The sequence below is a fragment of the Euleptes europaea genome, chromosome 1, assembly GCF_029931775.1.
Source record: "Euleptes europaea isolate rEulEur1 chromosome 1, rEulEur1.hap1, whole genome shotgun sequence".
NCBI lineage: Eukaryota > Metazoa > Chordata > Lepidosauria > Squamata > Sphaerodactylidae > Euleptes > Euleptes europaea.
The window spans coordinates 76,623,257-76,644,856 of NC_079312.1; positions in this window are offsets into that span (position 1 = coordinate 76,623,257).

The window sequence follows — 21,600 nt, forward strand, 5'->3', positions numbered from 1 at the left end:
CCAATTACCTTTGGAGCCTCCTTTGTGGGGGTGAAGACCTTTTTTTCTTTGCAAATATGATGGTTGGGGGGGGCTGTTCAGGGGCCCGTAGAATTGTACACCTTGGTCCAATTTGCTTAAAACGTTGGGGTTATTTAGTGGACAGGCAGCAGTAGCTCAACCGCATTTTGGTATCAGATGGTTGAAAAACAGCCACTTCCCCACAAAGTCCCTCCGTCCTCATTTTGTGAAAGGAAACAAAGAACAAGCCACAAAAGGAAAGATGGCAAGAGCAGAGTTTCCTGAAGAAAAGGACTTTTTTATTGTTAGTCTGTGAAGGGGAGGAAAATGAAATGAATGCAGGCAGGGTTTTGTTTTTTTAATGCAGGTGGCTGGAGCCATTTCCCCAAGCAGCGAGAAGTGCAGCTGCACAAAGAGGGACCTTCTTCAGGGATCTGTAAATCAACCCCCTCAGTCCAATTCACTTGAAACCTTGGGAGACGGCTTTAGATTAGAGGGAGGACTATGTTCTGTGCAAATTTGTAGCCATTCTCTTAATGAACAGCTTCCAACAGATTTGCCATTGAAAGTCTCAAAGCACTGTAACCCGCCCCCCAAAAGAAACACATGAACTTGAATCCCAAACCTGCAATATCCTACCTGAACATCAGCAAGTACAGAACACACTCACACACGAACTCGAGGTAACAAAAGTTCAATAGATTTTTTTCTTGGTGCGTATCCCTAAAGTGCATGTTATTATGACTTCTCCAAGGAAGCCATTTAAAACAGCTTTCTTGTGGTGCTGATGTATGCAATGGCTATGAAGTGTGGTTTAGCTTGCACTAATTGCTCACCACTGCCAAAAATGTTTCCAGTGCCCTCGGATTTTACCAGCTAAACTGTTGGGAAAGAGTGATAATTGAGAACTGGTATAGTTTTTTTGTGGTGGTTGTTTTTTTGCCATCAAGTCACAGCTGACTTATGGTGACCCCGTAGGGTTTTCAAGGCAAGAGATGTTCAGAGGTGGTTTGCCATTGCCTGCCTCCGTGTGAGGATCCAGGTATTCCTTGGAGGTCTCCCATCCAAATACTAGCCAGGATCAGGGCTGAGAGTGTGTGACTGGCCTAAGGTCACCCAGCAAGCTTCCATGACGTGAGTGGGAATTTGAACCTGGGTTTCCCAGGTCCCAGTCTGACACCTTAACCACTACACCAGGCTGGCCCTTGGTATAGTTTTAATGGGCTAGAATTAGAGGGAGATGCTGGGGATTGAACCTGGGACTTTCTGCATACAAAGCAGAGGCTCTACCACTGATCCACACACACCCCAGTCGCATGAAACCCACTGAGTGACCTTGGACCAACTGCTGTTTCTCAGACTCACCTACCTCTCAGGGCTGTGATGATAATAAAATGGAGGAGGGGAGAACCACATACATTGCCCTGACCCCCTGGGAGGAAGAACAGAATGAAAACAGGATCAATATATTGGACAGAAGTTCAAGAGAGGCCTGTGAGAGGACTGCAACAGAGCAGTGTGTGTTTTATTTTCAGGCATAGACAGTGCTGGAACCACAGGAAACTCTGATGAAGAAAGGAACATTAGAAAAGTTGAGGGAACTGAGAACCAGCTTTTGCTTAAAGGGATATCATTTTGGCTGAGGAACTTCCCTCCATTTCTTACACAAGTCCTTATTGCTGGACCTTTTATCTGGGGTACAATTACTCTGAAAGACAAGGCTAATAAGAGCTTCTCCAGCACAGCTTAGAAATTCTCTCACTCACTGACCGCAGGAAAGCTGTGCTTTAAAGGGTTTTTTGTTAACAAGAGCATGTCAGAGAACAAAAAAAAAGAGTACTATTTCCATGCCAGAATTTCTTCTGGCACTGGAATAAATTTTCTTTCACAAAGTCCTATTGTTCTAGGGAGCTCTGACTGAACAGGGCTGAGGTACAGGTGGAAAGAAAGAAAGAAAGAAAGAAAGAAAGAAAGAAAGAAAGAAAGAAAGAAAGAAAGAAAGAAAGAAAGAAAGAAAGAAAGAAAGAAAGAAAGAAAGCCTTATTTCCTATTTTTTGTGCTTCATCAAGAAGAAGTTAGCTGTCAGATAGATTGTCTCCCCGCAAGGGCATGCAAGACAAGAAATTGGAAAGACTGTCTCCTTTCCAAAGGACATACAAAGTCAGTGCTGCTCTACAGATGCTCAGCTCCAAAGCCCAAGTATGTCCCTCTTCCAGAAACTATACAAGACTCTCCTATTTTTGCTGGTATTTATTGGCTCAGGTTCAACAATATTGAGTGTGTGTGTGTGTGTGTGTGTGTGTGTGTGTATACACACACACACACACACACCAATATTGTTGAACCTGGGCCAATAAATACCTTGGTCTACTTGTGTGTCAAGTTACAGTATTCTGTATATTATGGAAGGCTGTGTATATAGCCTTCCACAATATATGGAATACTGTAATTTGAAACATAAGGAGACTAAGACATTCTGATTACTAGCAAAAATTCTTAGACAAATCTGAAAAAGGTATTCACCCCTGGTTGAAAACTCAGGACAAAAAGTCACAATAGCAACAAACCAAGCCAATATGTGACAGACAGAATGGAGGATAAGAGAAGTCTCCTTTCATATATACTTAATCTATCATTATTGGAGAAGAGTGGATTTGCAGTAGCTGCTACAAATGCATGTCTGACAATGATCCAACACCATGTTGGTGTTTCCACGCCATATGCTTTATTACTAGGGTTGCCAGCTCTGGGTTGGGAAATACCTGGAAATCTTGGGGGTGGAGCCTGAGGAGGGCAGGGTTTGGAGAAGGGAGGTACTTCAATGCCATAGAGTTAGGGTTGTCAGGTCCCTCTTCGCCACTGGCGGGATATTTTTGGGGGTTTGGGCGGGGAGGGCGGGGTTTGGGGAGGGGAGGGACTTCAATGCCATAGAGTTCAATTGCCGAAGCAGCCATTTTTCTCCAGGTGATCTGATCTCTATCGGCTGGAGATCAGTTGAATTAGCAGGAGATCTCCTGCTATTACCTGACAGTTGGCAACCCTACATAGAGTACAATTGACAAAGTGGCCATTTTCTCCAGGGGAACTAATCTCTATCACCTGGAGATCAGTTATAATAGCAGAAGATCTCCAGCCACCACCTGGAAGTTGGCAACCCTATTTATTATTTATTTGTTTGTTTGTTTGTTTGATTGATTCTATCCTGCCCGTTCCGAACTAGAGTCCGGCTCAGGGTGTCTAAAAGCATTTAAAATATATAAAAATGAATACCATATACAGATGTTAACATTTTAAATCCTCACCAAATATAAAATACAAGACAGTACCCCCATGAGACTAATACCAGTAATCAGGTAGGGGAGAGGGGAAATAAGGGAGGGGACGAAAAGGGAGGGAAGTGGGGAATGGGAAAAGAAGGGGGAGGAAAAAACAAGGGGGGAAAGAAAGAGAAAGAAGGGGAGAGACAGGAGGAGGGAGGCCAGCTAGAATGGAACTGTTGCTGTCCTCAATCCAGGCCCGCTGGAACATCTCAGTCTTACAGGCCCTGCGGAGCTGAATCATAGGGTTGCCAGGTCCCTCTTCACTATTGGCAGGAGGTTTTTAAGGCAAAGCCTGAGGAGGGCAGGGTTTGGGGAGGGACTTCAATGTCATAGAATCCAATAACCAAAGTGGCCATTTTTTCCAGGTGAACTGATCTCTATTAGCTTGAGATCAGTTGTAATAGCAGGAGATCTCCAGCTAGTACCTGGAGGTTGGCAACCCTACTGAACCAGGTCCCGCAAGGCCCAGGTTCATTTGATAGAGAGTTCTACCAGGCCAGAGCCAGAGCTGAAAAGGCTCTGGCTCTGGTCAAGGACAGCTGGATACTTTTGGGGCCAGGTACCACCAGTAAGGTTGCCAGGTCCCTCTTCGCTACCGGTGGGAGGTTTTGGGGGTGGAGCCTGAGGATGGTGGGGTTTGGGGAGGGACTTCAATGCCATAGAGTCCAATTGCCAAAGCAGCCATTTTCTCCAGGGGAACTGATCTCTATTGGCTGGAGATCAGTTGTAATAGCAGGAAATCTCCAGCTAGTACCTGGAGGTTGGCAACCTTAGCCACCAGTAAGTTGTTACCAGCTGAGCGTAATGCTCTTTGGGTGGTATATCGAAAGAGATGGTCCTGCAGATACAAAACAAAACAAAAAACAGACAAAACCCCAAACATTTATGGCTTTGTAAGAAATAAACATGAGCCCAATTGTGCTTATTAGCATGACAGAACCACAAGGAGTTAGAGAGCAACAAGATATTGCAAAGTTGTGTTTAAAAATCCTTGGTTTAGGATTTCCAGCAGCATATAAGAACTTCACTCAGAACAAATAGTGTGAGAATTTGACTGAGGGTGTTGTTGTTTTTAATTGTATCTGATATTTAGGTTATGACTTCCTTTAGTACAAAGGTCTTTGTTAATTGGTGTCAGGCTTCAGCAAATGCACGGCGTTTCAGGCAATAGAACTCGAATCCAGGCAGAGCAGCGATTCAAAGATTTATTCCGAAAGTCAATGATTTCAGTAAGGAGGCAAACAAGGCTGGAATACATGACTGGGGCAGAGTGGATACATATATAGGGGTAATACAACAGGGTTACAGTAACAAAGAAACAATGTAGTCGTTTCCTGCCTGTAACGACTTCAGTTAAACTAAAACAGAAACAATCGTGAGTAATTAGTGGAGGAGATGGCTGAGCTCTTGGCTTTGTGCGCGGGACCCGGTATCAGATCGAAGATTTACACGGGCGGGTCCCAATACAATTGTAAATCCCTGGCCGGAGTTTGTGTGCAAAACGGGGGGGGGGGGGAGGAGTGCACGGAGAACTCCATTTTGTTTGCGGGGAAACCATCTTGTTTGAGGACGGAGCTGTCAGAAGCCCTATCTGACAATTGGTTTGTTTATGTAACAGCATATAATACTCTTCAGCATACAATAAATTCTCTAATTTCTCCATATACTGCCCTGCAAAGTAGGTTAGTTTGAGAGACCATGTTTTGATCAAGAACTTCCAGAGTTCTAGATGAAAAGAAAGGATGGAAGTGATGGAAGAGTGGTAACAGAAGGTGATCGTCAAGAAATTCTAAAGGTGAAAACACTTTATGTAGTCATGAGCAGCCCAAACAAATCCCACCTGTTTTCTGAGACTTGAAGGCACCTTCCCTAGAACCATGCACATCTTCACGATATCTTATTGCTCTCTGATTCGTTGAGGTTCTGTCATGCTAATAAGCACAGCTTTATTCCTTACAAAGCCATAAATGTTTGGGGTTTTACTTGTTTGTGTTTTGTTTTGTTGTACTCAGCACTACTGCCTGGCTCTTCTAACCCTTTCCTGGGTACCTCACGGTACCTATACCAATACCTTGAAAAGATCTGGCTCTCAATTCTTGCCTGTAGATAAATTAGACATTTTGATTAACATTAATTATGATGAACTGTGCGTGTGTGTTAAGTGTCGTCAGGTTGCTTCCAATTTATGGTGACCCTATGAATTAATGTCTTCCAGAATGACTTATCGTTCACAACCTTGTTCAGGTCTTGCAGATTGTATGCCATGGCTTCCTTTATTGAGTTGACCCATGTCGTGTTGGGTCTTCTTTTTCTGCTCCCTTCTACTTTTCTTAGCATTATTGATTTTTCCAGTGATTCTTGTCTTCTCATAATGTGACAAAGTACAATAGCCTCAGTTTAGTTGTTTTAGCTTCTAGGGAAAGTTCGAGCTTGATTCTAGAACCCATTGATTTGTCTTTTTGGTGGTCCACGATATCCATAAAATTCTCCTCTAACACCACAATTCAAAGGAATCAACTTTCTTCCTTTGAGTTTTCTTCATGGTCCAACTTTTACACACAAAGGACTTTTATGCAGGGATGTTTCCTCGCAGTCACCCCTGCCGACTGCTTTGGGGCCTCCTTTTGATTATGCATGCCTTTTCTGTCCATCAGAGATGGCCTCACTGTCCCTGCACGTTTTGCCCGCATTTTCCAGATTTTGGCTAAAACAGCATCTGGAAAAACATGGGCAAAACATGCAGGGAGAGGGAGGAGACCTCTGACGGGCGGAAAAGGCTTGCATAATCAAAAGGAACCCCCAAAGCAGTCAGCAGTCAGCAGTCAGCAGGTAACATCCCTGCATAAAAGGCCTTACATAGTAATGGGGACTCCTATGGCATTAATTAACTTGATCTTGGTTGCCAGTGTCACATTCCTTACACTAAAGAATATTTTCTAGCTCCTTCATGGATGCCCTTCCCAGCTTCAATCTCCTTCTGATTTCTTGGTTGCAGTCTCCCTTTTGGTAGATGATGGAGTTAAGGAACAGAAAATCTTGAACAATTTCAGTTTCTTCATTGTCAATCTTAAAGTTGTGTTATTCCCTTGCAGTCATTACTTTTGTCTTCTTGATATTCAGCTGTTATCCTGCTTTGGCACTTTCTGTTTTAACCTTCATCAGTAGTCATTTCAAGTCTTCAGTATTTTCTGCCAGTAATTTGGTGTCATCTGCATATCTCAAATTGTTAATGTTCCTGCTACCAATTTTCACTCCTCCTTTGTCTAAATCTAATCCGGCGATTGTTATGATATGTTCTGCATACAGACTGAACAGATCAGGAGATAAAATACATCCTTGTCTGACACCTGGAACTGGGGAATAGTTATTTCAGGCTAATTCATATACAGAATAGACGTCCCAGAAAGAAATGACATTTGGAGGAGTTAAAAATATAGGGTGTGATCCAGTCAAAGTTTAATACTTCTACATCCCCTTTATTTCAGTGGAAATATTAAGCACATAATTCTTGCTCTGGGGATGTTTGGCAGGATTGTGGCAAGGCATTTCAAAGAAAATAAAAGAGGGCGCAAAGACCCTGTCTGGATCTAAACTGCAGCAGAGCATCACCCTAGTTGCAAGGGAGCCATTTTCCACAAGTGGCTCCTGAGCAGATGAGTTAGTCTAAATGACCCAAGCACATAGGGTTGCCAACCTCCAGGTGAGGCCTGGAGTTCTCCCAGAATTACAAGTGATCTCCAGACTGCATAGATCAGTTCCCCTAGAGAAAATGACAGCTTCAGAGGACAGTGCATCCCTGTATGGCAGCGCATCCCCACTGAGCATCCTCCTGTTCCCAAACTCCACCGTTCCCAGACTCCATCTTCTAATCTGCAGAAATTTCCCAACCTGGATTTGGCGACTCTATGGCCATTTATGCATGGCTGTTTCCTTGAGATCATCTCACCAACTACTTTGGGAATTTGCTTTGATTATGCTGGCTAAACTCGAATTTTCTGGATGCTGGCTAAACTCGAATCCAGAAAATGTGAACAAAATGTGTGGGGAGAGCGAGGCGACCTCTGACTATCAGAAAATGCAAGCATAATCAAAGCAAAGCCCCAAAGTAGTTGGCGGGGTGACCGGGTTGTCAACTTCCAGGTACTAGCTGGAGATCTCCTGCTATTACAACTCCCGCCCCCCTCCAAACCTGACCCTCCTCAGGCTCCACCCCAAAAACCTCCCGCCGGTGGTGAAGAGGGACCTGGCAACCCTACAGGGTGTCCCAAAGAAACAGCCATGCATAAATAGCCTTCATGATGTCTGTGAGTTGGAAAGGTCCTGACCACAGAATCTCCACCCAACCCTGTAAGTGGCTCTGATGTAGTTAGGGTAATACTCAAAGGCCCCAAATTATATGAGAACAGGATGTTAGAACGGGCTGTACCACTTCAGACTGTACCAGTTCTGAATTCTCCACGCTGGGGGAAAAGCCCTCTCTGTAATTAGGATGCCATGAAGAAGGGTTCTAACCCTACTTTGTCTGCTGTGCTGGTTTTCTGTTTAATTTTAGCATAGGTGAACATTTAAAAATATGACTTCTCCATCAATAGCATGGAATGGTGCAATCCATTCTATCACCTCATTATATATGTGTAGAACAGGCCTCTGTCTCCAGATGTTGTTCAAAGGCGGCTTAAAGGATATGTATAATGTGTGAATCTGAAAGTAAATCAAGGATTAACTTTAGCGTATGGGAACTGCATTGGGATAATGGTTGAGGGGGGATTCTGTTGTTTGACACCTTCCATAAAATATACTACCTATCTGGGATGGAGTGGGGAAGAGCAAATGTGTGGAAAAGGAGGGATCTGGTATTGGTTAAAATGGAGGAAAGAGTGATGGGGCCTTTAAAGAGGCATCTTTGTGATATATTTGTGCACTCGCTAAAATAAGGAGCTAAAGAGCAAGATATTATTCCTTTAGCTCGACTTTTGGAGGGAGGAGCATGCTAGAGAGGGATGAACTAGGGGGATGAACTAGGTCCCAGCCAGCCAAATGACTGCTTCTCTCTATCCTAATGTTTTTGTTTTGTTTTATAAAGCAACAAATGGTGGGATCTGAGTGACAGATCAGTATACTAGAAGGGATCTACGTGTAAATCAGCAGCTCAGCCTTGTAACATTTCAACACCGTCCCCCAACAAATGGAACAAAAAGAATATACTCTTATGTTAGGAGGTGCAGACATATCCCAGCTATATGCAAAGCAATGGAGCCTTTTCCAATCCATGGAGTTTCTGACAGAAACCTGAGAGGGTGGGTGGTAGTAAGGTGCAGAGCTATTGTGTGCTCTGCATGGAGATTAAGATGTACACTACCAGGGCAAGGTGGGTAAGAAGCAGTCAGAGCTCAGTGGGGGTAAGAAGTTAGGCCCATTAAGGCAATGGATTTAACACAGTGACAGCTAAAATTACAGGTAATGAGAGTGAATAACTAATCAGGGGTGATTTCAAAGGAGTGGTTTCATTTCCCAGAAAGATCACCCAAATAAAGAAAGGCTAGAAGAGAAGGAAATGAACTAGTCACGAGCAGCTGTGCTGTACTTTCTGGTAAACACCTTGCCCTTCCTATAGCTTTTCAGACTCAAGAGTCCCAGCCAGCCTGAACTGTCCAAGCAGGCTCCAGACTCTCATCTTCCCTAATGCTTCATCCTGAGCACATTTCAATAGGATGCTGATAACAAACTTGGCACTTGGGGAAGCTAAACACACTTGGCACACCGGGAAAGTAAGTTCAGTTAAGTCTTGCGTGCTTTTGAAAGGGAGTGGTTATGGGGTATTATACCCATAATCCACGATGTGCAAGAGGAGCCGAGGTTTCTCAGCAGTAATAGAAATGCAGACCTGATTTGGACAGCCCAGCCTGGCCCGATCTTATCAGATCTCAGAAGCTAAGCAGGGTCAGGTCAGGTTGGTACTTGGATGGAAGATAGGGTTGCCACTTCCAAGTTGGGAAATACCTGGAGATTTTGGGGGTGGGACCTGAGGAGGGTGGGGTTTAGGGAGGGGAGGGACTTCAATAGGGTATAGTGCCAGAGTCCACCTTCCAGCGCAGCCATTTTCTCCAGGTGAACTGATCTCTGTCGCCTGGACAACAGTTACAATAGCGGGAAATCTCCAGCTACCACCTGGAGATTGGCAACACTAATGGGAGACCACCTAGGAAGTCCAAGGCCACTACACAGAGGCAAGCAATGGTAAACTACCTCTGAATGTGCTTTCCAGCACTAATAGAAATGTACTCAGCACATGCTAAGATGTGCCCTTGTATTTATTTTTTATTTGGGTGTTCTAGGGCTGAAAGCATGCATTGGAAATGAGTCCTTTTAGTATTGTTCCCCATTTGTCCTCCAGTGGATGAGCCAGACTAGAGATGATAACACTTCTGTGAACACTAGCCCCTCTCAGCATAGTTCCTGTGGAGTTGAGCTATATCCTTTTTATGTCTGAGTATCATTATAGAGTAATATGCTTTATGGCCATGGTCCCTCTTTGTGTTGACTGCTAACTGGATTGGGTGGTACACTGATGCCACAAGACTGTATCTCCCTTAGAACGGGCCTAACAATGCATGCTTCGGGGGGGGGGGAAGAATTCTGAAGCATGATGTATATTTGTATTTATATGTGCCCATGTAAATGTGTGAAAGGCCTGGAGCAATGACCATGCCAGCCAGTCTGGTACATTTTAACTGGTGTGAAGCAGCCTGTGTTCCTGCTTTCTGGCTTGGAAAAAAAGAGTAACTTGAAGAGGGACTATTAGGCAAGAGGGGCTTTGGGGGTAGGATGGCCAACCTCCAAGTACTAGCTGGAGACCTCCTGCTATCACAACTGATCTCCAGCGGATGGAGATCAGTTCACCTGGAGAAAATGGCTGCTTTGGCAATTGGACTCTATGGCATTGAAGTCCCTCCCCTCCCCAAATCCCGCCCTCCTCAGGCTTCACCCCAAAAACCTCCCACCAGTGGCGAAGAAAGACCTGGCAACCCTATTGGGAGGGGGCTGTTGGCATAGAAATATCAAGGATAGAAATAACAAGGATAAGGGTTCAGTATTCTCTGGGTATCTCTCAGATCTGTATCATCCTTCTTCTTTACCTGTTTTCCTTCCAGGGACCCCAAAACCATGGAAGGGATGAGGGACTGTTCCATAGCAGCTTATTCAATCTAATTTCCCAGAATACTTCAATCAAACAGTCAGGAGCCACAGCTAGAGGCGAGGGAGCTGCAGTGGAATTTGTGTGCCTCCCAATTTAATAACGCCGTTTCTTTGGGGAGAAAATAAAAGGCACCAAGAGGGGAGCCAGAGAGAGAAACACTGAACGGAAACACCTGCTGCAGCTCTGGGGAGTGGAGTGGGGGCCGCGCCACAGTTGGGACGGGCCTCATTCGGTCAGGCAGGAATACTGGAGCCAGAGCCGGCTGGGTTTGCTGCCAGCCGAGGTGTTAATAGGGGCTTATGCTGAAGGGACTGCCACACGAAGACACAAAACAGCACAGCGAGAAATAAGTCACACCTGCTGTTAGAGCATGTCGGTTATGGCTAGAAGCCTGTGCTAATATGCACGCATGTGTACACATTTAAAGCCTACATGATATAACACTGCCTCTGTGGTATGGTTCTACACACTCTCCACATTATATGCATAGTTCTTACGGCTTTCCCATGTGCTATACACATTAAGTACAGCCCCCTCACCATTCATGCTACAATCTGGTTACGAATTAAATGCAGACAAGACAGAAACTTAATTTTTTTACAATCAACAGGGATGAGTTAAGCTTATGTATTCTGCGTAGTCAAATAAAGAGGAGTGAGATAAATTAAATATTTAGGGGTTAATATTTCGATGGATAATAACAGTCTTTTTAAAATATAAATTTACTCCTTTGGTTTTGGAGAGTAAAACAAAAATTGATACTTGGTCAAAGCTGAACGTCTCACTTTTGGGTGGAATCAATATTATCGAGAAGTTAATTAACATTAAAAACTTCCACAAGGGGACAGACTGGGCTGGCAGTGGGACCCACATCTTAACAAAGGCACCAGACAGATCTTGTACATGAGGGAATTCCAAAGCCAGAAATCCCAGAGAAGGGCCTTCCATGATAACCTTAATTCTCAGGTTCATGCATACGAGAGAAGGTGGTTCTTCCAATTTATTTATTTATTCAGCTTCTACCCTGCCCTTTCCCAGCCCAAGCAGGGCTCAGAGCAGCAAGTGGATCATCACTCCATCAGCCCGTTTTAAACAAGAAAAGCCACTTCTGGTGGGATGACTGGAATTTTTAAAACCTAGGGGGAAGGAGAGGTTACTCAGTCTTTTGCCAGCCGCAGTGCCCCCCACCCTGCTTTTCACAGCACAGGTTTCAAACGCATTTGCCCTTGCCAACGCACGCTTGGAACATGCACAAGAAGAGAAGCCATTTGTGAGGGTTGTTTGGCACTCGGTTGGTTCTCTGATTCCAACTGTCCTTCCCAAATAGCGTTTTCTGTTTTAAAAATGGTCGCTGGGATAATATTACATGCAATGTTTATTTCAGCTGTCAGGCAGAGAGATTACAAAGAGTGAATTCAAAGGATTGTTTTGTATGGTGGTGGCTGCCTATAAACTCACAACTGTGTCAGCAGTGTGTGGAGCTGCACATTGAACACATGAAATTACAAATGATGGTGAAAACTGTTAGGAGCTAGGGTTGCCAGGTCCCTCTTCACAACTGGCTCTCAGAATAAAAGCTACCTGATGTATATAAAGTATACCTTTTAAGCAATCTTATTCATTTGCTCGCGAAACTTACTTTTAATATTATTACAACAATACTGACTATCCTATATTATTCAATAACCACTCTTGATCTGTTTAACATCAGTAACTGCCGAGTTTAGAACTCTTAAAACATATTGTGCAGCTCACGACATATAACCATAGTACAATTTCCAGTTTCTCTTAAACTCTTCCATAGGTCTTTTGTTCGCAAAGTTCATCCGCTTGGCCATCACTGCATACTCTGCTAGTTTGTCTAGCCAATATTCTATTCCTGGGGTTTCTTCTTGTTTCCATTTAGTGGCAATTGCCACTCTTGCAGCAGTTATCATATATCTGCAAAGTTCTTCCCTACTTTTATCTATTACTGGTTCAGAGAAGTCTTATGGCTGTCGTGAGACCTTTTCTCTAGGCTTCTTTTGCTGAAGATGCTTGCTTATGTGAAGCACTGATGGCTTCTGAAGATTTGCAGCTTGTAGTTACTGGCTATATCCCACTTCCTCAGCTGTGGGCTGAACCAATTTTGACAGCAGACTTTTTGTAGCTGACTAGCAAGGAGGTTTGCAAGAGGAGGAGCTCTATGTTGATCCTGTTTGCTTCGGTTATATGTCATGCTGCTCTTAAAAAGCACTATCTAGCTGCAAGCTCCCCTGCTCCTCCATGCTCACCTTGCATATTAATAAATATACGGATAGTAAAAATATGTCAATAGTTTTTAGTACTCTTCTCGCCACCTGGAAAGTGGTTCTGTCACAAGGCAGCTCTTGGAACTTCTTGTGTGTGTGTGTTAAGTGCCGTCAAGTCGCTTCCGACTCATGGCGACCCTATGAATGAAAGTCCTCCAAAATGACCTATCTTTGACAGCCTTGCTCAGAACTTGCAAATTGAAGGATGTGGCTTCCTTTATTGAGTCAATCCATCTCTTGTTGGGTCTTCCTCTTTTCCTGCTGCCCTCAACTTTTCCTAGCATGACTGTCTTTTCCAGTGACTCTTGTCATCTCATGACGTGACCAAAATACGACAGCCTCAGTTTAGTCATTTTAGCTTCTAGGGTCAGTTCAGGCTTGATTTGATCTATAACCCACTGAATTGTTGTTGTTGTTGTTTTTGGAACTTCTTACAGCTCAGGAAAGAAAGGAAGCAAGAAGCGAAGAAGAGAGGCATGCACAGAAGAAAGGAATACCAGAGATGTGGAACTCAGTGGAGACTGGAACACAGGTGACACAAATCACACCAGAATCCACCTAGACGCACAAGGCAGGAATGCTGGAAGCACAAGGGAACTATGAAATAAAAGTCTGTTCCTCAGGCAACAGCCACCTCTAGAATGTGCAGCATTTATGAATGGAGAAACAATCCAAGCTAGGATTACTGAAGGCCAATTAGAGTTTAGGATTGGCGGTGTTGCGGTTTTGGCAGCAGGAGGCTGAAGAGAAGTCTGTCGCTTCACGGCTTGTGTCCCAGGAGTGCTAACAGGGCCAGGGCACTGCTGCAGAGCCAGAAAGGCCCCATTTGGAGACTTTCATTCCTGGATATTTTAGGGAAATAAATTTCATAAGAAAATTCCATCAGACCAGTGATGTCACCTTAACAAGTGGTCTCTAAGGGACCATCAACAGGTTTGTGTTAGCAATTCAGGTACATGATACATGCCAGGAGAAGCAAACAAGAGGCTGAATGTCAGCATGTCTTGACTGGCAGCAGGGCATGAAAGATCAAGAAAAACTCCAGTAGGGAAGATTCCCAGTCAGGGTTGGACCAGGAAATGAAATGAGTCAATGGCTGAGTTTTGATTTACTACCAACAGAGAAGCTACCATCTAAGGGTGGCAGAACAGGGTAATGTGGAGACGCAGGACACACAGTGAGGGAGAGGCACAGCTGAGCAGACGAGTGCGAGGTGGGCCTTTCATATCTTACAGTCTTGACCTTCCATCAGTCTCCCGACCGGAACTGTGGAATTTCTGCAGCAGGACAACTGGTCACTGCAGCACCCGAATTAAAGCTATTGTCCAAAGGCCTCCCTGAATATCTGGGCCCTGCCTGTGCCCAGTTACACTACAGCAAGATGCTCCCATTACAATCACAAAGGAACACAGAGCGTAGAGGCCAATGAGCACTTTTCACTTGGCTTCACCCATCCGATGGCACCATCCTACCAAGGGCAGCACAAGCCTATTCCTTCCTTCTTGGTCTATTTCGGGAGAGGGAATCATGGCCTATCCTTTACTCAAAAGCAATGCATGATCCTTATTTCTGATTGGGGCTACACAAAACGGGCCCTCTGAGCCTCTTTTCCTACCCTTCAGCATCAGCTGACTCCACCAAGAGCCCCCGCCCCCCACCGAGTAATCATTATCTTCGTCTGTACAGCCCAGGGCCCTGGAAAGTATTAATGTGTTTGCTTATTAACCTCTATTATTAGTAGAGTTTTTAAAAAGCCACCTGTTCAACTTGCACAGCTTATGCATCTGATAAAAAATATACCGTATACAAGCTTGCTGGGAGTTGAGTACAGTGAATTTGGCAGCCTTTCTGCATGCTCTCAGCCTTGAGGCAGACTCTAACCTGGGGATATGCTCATTCTAGGAATGAATTACTTTGATCGACGTGAGAATTATTATGATGGGATCAGAGGTGATTATCACAATGGCTCTTTGTCAAGATGTGGACTGGCCTGGGGAGGTTGCGTTGTCTTGATACTGAGCTATTTAGCGCCATCTGTTGAGAACTTCAGTTCAGAATCAGAATCTTGGATTGCACATCAAGCTTTCTGGTTTCAAGTGACTTGTAACACACACTTAGTGCTCCCCCTTAGAGGGATACAGATGCAGAAAGACAATATGAATTTGACTGGGGAAGGTACAGCCGTTATTGTAAGTCTAAATAAATAATGAAGTCCTGATCCACTTTCTGGCTAGTAAAGTTCACATTAGGAGCCGTATCACTCTACCACTTAATGGATACTTGGAAGTAATCCATGTTAAAACACATCACCTTCGCTCCATGAGCTGGAACATCAGGTCTCCCAGTGCAAGTTATTGAGACTGGGGAAAACATCTTCAATGCAATCACAGCAGACCAGAATCTGAATTGTTAGTAGATTAACATTAAACCATCTGGTTGTTGACCATCTTTCATTCTGTTCTTTAAAACAAATGTGCTTTAGGTTTACAAGGTTAACTCTCCCATAAACAGGGGCATAAATAGGTGTGATTATTAGGGCTGATTGGAAAGTTCCTATAAAAATCTTTCATTTTTAGAAATTGGCCAGTTAAATTCTCCACTGGGAAATGTGATCCTTGGGGGAAAGTTTGTAGATCAAAATGCAATTTTCCAATTAACTGGAACAACACGTAATGATACTTGTTATTGTACGCTACCACTTATGAAACCAACAGCATACAAGAGACAGGAATTAATCATCACAATGACCTTAGGAATCAGTTCAGGATTTATGCTGTTATTAGAGGTGGGGCTGGGAAGGAGACTGGAATCTGAACATGTGCAAAGCATAGAACAACGGTACAGTGGGAAAAGGTGGTTCAGGAGGGGAGAAGAGGGGAGAGGGTTAATCAGCTGCTCACTCATATTAAATCAAATCATTAGCTAAATATTTTAATTGAACTGATATTATTATACATTTATTAAAATATTTGCATGCCAACTTTCCCCACACAGTGGGTATTATGACTACTAGGAGTAGTTCTGTGAAATGTCATTTTAATTGAATTAGTAAATGTCATTGCAGAGCATGTTATGGTGGAGAAGGCTCCAGGCTTTCCTCCTACTATCACTATATTCTTATTCCCCACTGCCTCGCTTATTTCAGCCCCTGCACCTAACTCCCCCAATCACTCAAATGGATAGGGTTGCCAGGTCCCTCTTCGCCACCGGTGGGAGGTTTTTGGGGCGGAGCCTGAGGAGGGAGGGGTTTGGGGAGGGGAGGGACTTCAATGCCATAGAGTCCAATTGCCAAAGTGGCCATTTTCTCCATGTGAGCTGATCTCCATGTGAGCTGATCATCGGCTGGAGATCAGTTGTAATAGCAGGAGATCTCCAGCTAGTACCTGGAGGTTGGCAACCCTACAAATGGAGCATTGCTGCCAGGGAGACATTCCAGCTGCATGATCCCTGGGTTTTGTCCCCAAGTTGTTTTACCAGGTTGATAATTGCACACATTTTATATGGGAGACATATACAGCCCAGTATAACAACTTGAGATAATCTTACCAGATGTTTGTATAATTGGTAATATATTATACAACCTATATACATGTCTGGTCTGATATATATCGAAATGCGTCTGGCATGTGGTTATAGATATCAACCTTAGGAAATGCCATTGTGCTGTTTTAACGGTTTTTAAATAATTTTTATCTTGACATAGCTCTTTAAATAAATTATATTTTCATTATCTATATATTTTATTTATCCCACCCAACCTTGGGTACCCATCTTCTCCCCAAGTTCTACCCATTCACCCAAATCCTTCCTACCTGTTCTCCCTCATCTTTTATCTTCCTTATCCTCCTAGTTATGTTCACCATTCTCTATATATGAATGTTTTGTGTAAGTCAATGTAAACATAAATGTTTCTCTAACCGCACTTTTTTGTAAAAGCACTGTGAATATTAAAATAGTCCATAAGAAGCAACAACTGGAATGAAGCACAACAAGGAATAACTCTACAAATGCAAAGAATGTTTGACAAGCCATATACAGCAACTGGGCCTTTCCCCAGGTAAGAGAATCTAGATTCTAATCAAATCCTCAATGCGCAAAATAACTGCAAAAGGACACTGCTGGAGATAACCAAGAAGCCATACTCACATCCACATCTAGGTTTCCTTTATCAATAGGCAGATTCTTTTAAATGGAAAACATTATTTCAGAATTTATGGCATATATAATACCAAAATGGCCTAGTAAAAAGGGAGTCACATTTTCCTGTACAGTAAACAAGTTATGTATGTAAGGCACAACATTCTTCTTTGTGCAGAAAGCAGAAGCGATTCTCCAGAAATATTCCTATTTGATCCCATAACATTCCTGAAAGGGAACTCTAATAGGAAAGTGCATATGCAAGCATCCAAACTTTGGTCTTGTCAGAGAATCATTAGCAATTCCATAATCATACTGCCCATGGTTTATGCCAAATGTTCCTGCTTGTAATTTACGCTTACTTCTTGCTCCATCATCTTTAAAATCAGCTATCATTTTCCTTCTTGTCCCAGATACCTTTTCAAATGCTACAAAACTTTCATAAGCCCTTCCTGCCTTTGACTTCTATGACCTATTTATGCCCACCAAAGATTGTTTTTGGACGGTCATCCTTGTCACTTTCCTCTAAATAATTTCTGATTTGGCAAAGTTATTGCCAGAGAGGACTACAAATACATAATACTCAAATGAGGTTTCATTATTATTAACATCACAGATTCTTTGTACATCATAGCTCTCCCCTCATGTTCTTCATATCTAAAATTGCCAACTCCAAATTGGGAAATTCCTGGAGATTTTTGGGGTGGAGCCTAGGAAGGGTAGGGGTTGTAGAGGGGAGGACCTTGGCAGAGGATGATGCCACAGAACCCACCCTCCAAAACAACCATTTTCTCCAAGGGAACTGATCTCTGTCGTGTAATTCCAGGAGATCTCCAGGCCCCTCCTGGAGGTTGGCAACCCTATGTCTCTTATCCATTTTGCTCTACCCAAGCCTACAGGGTTGCCTGCTTTTTCCTTTCCTGCATCTGTATCTTGCGACACCCGTCCTTCTGGTGGTTCTGGTCCCCTGGGGAGCTGCCATTTCCTCTCCTAGCAGAGGCAACACAGTTGTTGTCTTCCTCCTGGCTTCCAGCTGCTTTAATAGGCCTTTTGATGGCCACCTGTAAAATAGATGGAAACAAAAAGGCAGGGGAGAACCAGAACAGTGTGAACAACCAGATGTCTCTAGACCACCAGTGAGATCCCCATGGAATAGACTGGACACGTTTTCAGAAGCCCCAGTAGCCTAGATCTTCCTGTTTGCAGAGGGGGCAGGGGGGTTATCCTGGTGCTCATGCATTTAGTTTTATCCTTGTTTAGGTTGTCATCAGCTCTACTGATCTTGGTAATGACCTAGGTACTTGTTCCTGTCTCTGAGTGGATTTTTTCTGCTACATATATACAATGTACACCAGTGGTGGATCTACTTAAACTCATCAAGCTTAAGCTTCTGGGCCCCTAATCCTGGAGGGGCCCTGAAGCAACTTTTTTTTAATGAGTGGATTTTTCAACAACATCGATGGAGTTTTTACAGCTTTTGTTATTAAAATAAGGCTATTTTAGTGATAGAATCATAAGCCAATGGGCTGAAGTACTTAATATTGACCTTAGAATATGCTCTAATGCCCATTTCGTATGGCCTCAAAATGTCCCTGTAATTGGTCAAATTTAAAAATTTTCATGGGGGCTTGCAGCGCCCAAACCCCCAGCTGTAAGGGCTCACTGAGCTCACCAGAATCTATTCATAGCCTACATTTTGGCAGCTGGATCCTCAAATCCTTTGTTGGTTCATTGCTTAATAGTTCTATAGCTCAACCCTTAGGGCTAGAGCCAATCGGAACCATAAAAAGACATCTGAATTCTCAATTCAGGCTGCACTTGTCTCGCTTGTGCATTTTAACACCAAAAATCAGATTTTCATCTCTTTATCCTAATGAGCCCTCTCTGATGAACGTCTACCTCTCTATTAGAGAATGAACCAATACATCTGCCATAGAACAACCCCACTGAAGAAGATAACAGAGGTTACCCAGACCTCACTGATGGTTGTGAAGGGGCCCCCATAATAGCCCAAGCTTCAGGGTCCCAAAAATGTAGGTCCGACACTGATTTACATAGACATTATGCTTGACAAATTCTGGTTGCTGGAGAGTTCAGATAAATTTTTCCTTTGAAGCTTTCTCTTACCAGGGTCTGTAGAGGAGGGCTTTTCACAGAGAAGCATCCATTAAGGAAGACCTTCCCAGGCAATAGAACAAAATAGGATTGGATCCAGTGATTTGCAGACATAAGGATCATGGATCTTTCCTGTGGCCATTTTTGCATGGTAAATAGCAGCGCATTCCAGGCTGAATTGCCCTGCATATTTTTTTGAATTTTGCACACTGAACCATCATTCCGGAAGTGACTGCAAAGCTAGCACATACCGGCTTCACATTACCAAAGAGCCCATTTAACGCAACCTTTGGTGTTTGCAGTGAAGAATCCCCTTCAAGTAACAATGTAAAACAACAGAGGTGCGTTAGCAATGCATATGCTAATGGATATGCAAACAGGAACAAAGGAGCAGGCGAGTGGGGGGAGTGGAACTTCTCCTTTTGCATTGGGACCGTGTAAAGGCATTTTTAAAGTCGCATTTTAAAAAAGAGCTTTGAGCGAGCATCAAAATTGACCATGCAAAAATGGCCTGTGTGTCTCCCCCCTCCCCTAGTCCTTTCTGCCCCCAGGAAAGTTTATTCACAGAGTTGCAGGAGCTATGCTGATGCAACAGGCAGAAAAGATGATTTTGTAATTTGTCCCCTCCCCACCACAACCTCCCAGTCTGCATGGCTATTATTAGTCCACATGGGTCCCAAATCCCAGGAATAAAATTTCCTGGGGTCAGAAAAGACTACTGTGGGGAGGGAAGCATAGGAAATATCCATGACCATCAGCAACTTCCACTGATGGATCACTGGACCCAACCCATAGGTTTGTCATTTCAGTCAGAAGAGGGGTTTTCTTCCACTCTCTGGACTCTGGTTGGGTTCCAGCCAAGGAAATGAGGCTGACAGGTGAATGCATTTAGCAGAAAAGGAGAGCTTCAAGTGTATCCCCATAGACCTTGACCTCTGTGAAATAACAGTTCATTGAGACTTGCCCACTCTGATAACTCACAGTGAGTGAAATGGCCTGGAAGCGGCTATTATCGCCCTTGTCACTGAAAGTCAGTGTTTTTCATGGCAAAGGGCCAACATCAGGTTTTCTTCTAAAGGTGTTAAAAAGAATCATCAACTGTTCCGGTTCAACTGAATCCTTTTTCTAGTCCTCATTTCATTCCTCAAGAACCTGACCTTTTCTGGCCTTCTCAAAACATCTTTCAAAGCCAAACAAGGGGGAAAAAAAGTTTAGGAAACACCATTTGTGGTTTTAGCATATGAAAGCAAAAGCATATGTAGAATGAAATGGGTTCTGTCAAGTCACAAACAGAAGACCCCATCTTCGAAGTATATTGAGATTTCAAACAATCTGCTGTTCCTTCACTGTTTTTATCTTTAAAATTTATGTCCTGACAGGGGTAGGTTTTCACGCAAATCCCATGATAAATTTCCGGAAAAGCAGGCCTGGTAGCAATCCTAGCCGTTATAGGATATTAATATGAATATCTATTCCGAAAACAGGATGTTATTTACTATGTGATTGGCACCAGCAGCAGTGTTGCTTCCTTAACTCTCTTGGATGTTCACTAGTTTTTAAAGGAGCAGCAAAAATGGTATTAAGAACTAATCATCTGAGAACTTTCAGATACAAATCTCAACACGATGCCATTTCCAATCAAATCCTGGGCACATTCCTAGCATTTGTTGAAATGGAAATGAGAGCTCAGGGGGTCAGCAAGTCCCCTCCCTACAATACTGTGTCAAAGTAAATTTCCCTACGCTTAGCTGAACTCTCAGCAATAAGCTAAAGGTGATTACATTCAGTGGTAAGCTAGACACTAGTGAGACACACTCTGTCTGGAAAGAGAGCTTACTGCTAGTACAAGAGAATCAACTCAGTCTTTCTAACGTCATCTAAGTAAAATGAATGGATTTTTACAATGTGAGCCAATCACAGCTGGTCTCAGTTGAGTGGACCCAAAAGTGCTAAGCATTCACAAGGGGTGCAGTGAGTGGTAGCACCGTTTACCTTGTGCTATCTTGAAAGAAAGTGGCTAAAGTATAAAAGGGAGGCTCTTTGGAATTGTGGGTCATGTTGGGGGCTAGATGTAAAGGAGACCCTGGAGCCAGAATGAACTGCAGGCAATTCATTCCCTTCTTATTCTTTGCTTACAGAGATCATCTTTCACTTAGAGAATAGCATGGCTATTGCAAAATTTTAAAGGAATGAGTGTTGACAAGAGACTCCATCAGAAAGGTCATTCTGCTAAACACAGGCATTGCACACTTTCTGGAAACATGAATATTCAGTTGTGCCATTGTTTGGATTCTGGAATCAATGCTAGGGTGCATATGGGTGCACACAAATGTACTTTAAAGTTTCAGCCATCTAACTGATGTGGAAGTGCAATTGCCAGGTTGTATAAAGATACAGAATTCCCCATCCAGGACTGAGATACATCTAGGAAGTGGATGTGGAACTGGAGCTTGGGAACACGAAATGTAAAATTGTGTCCTGAATAGGCACACCAACTCTTATTCAATGGACAGTGTTGTGTTTCTAACAGCAAAATGCA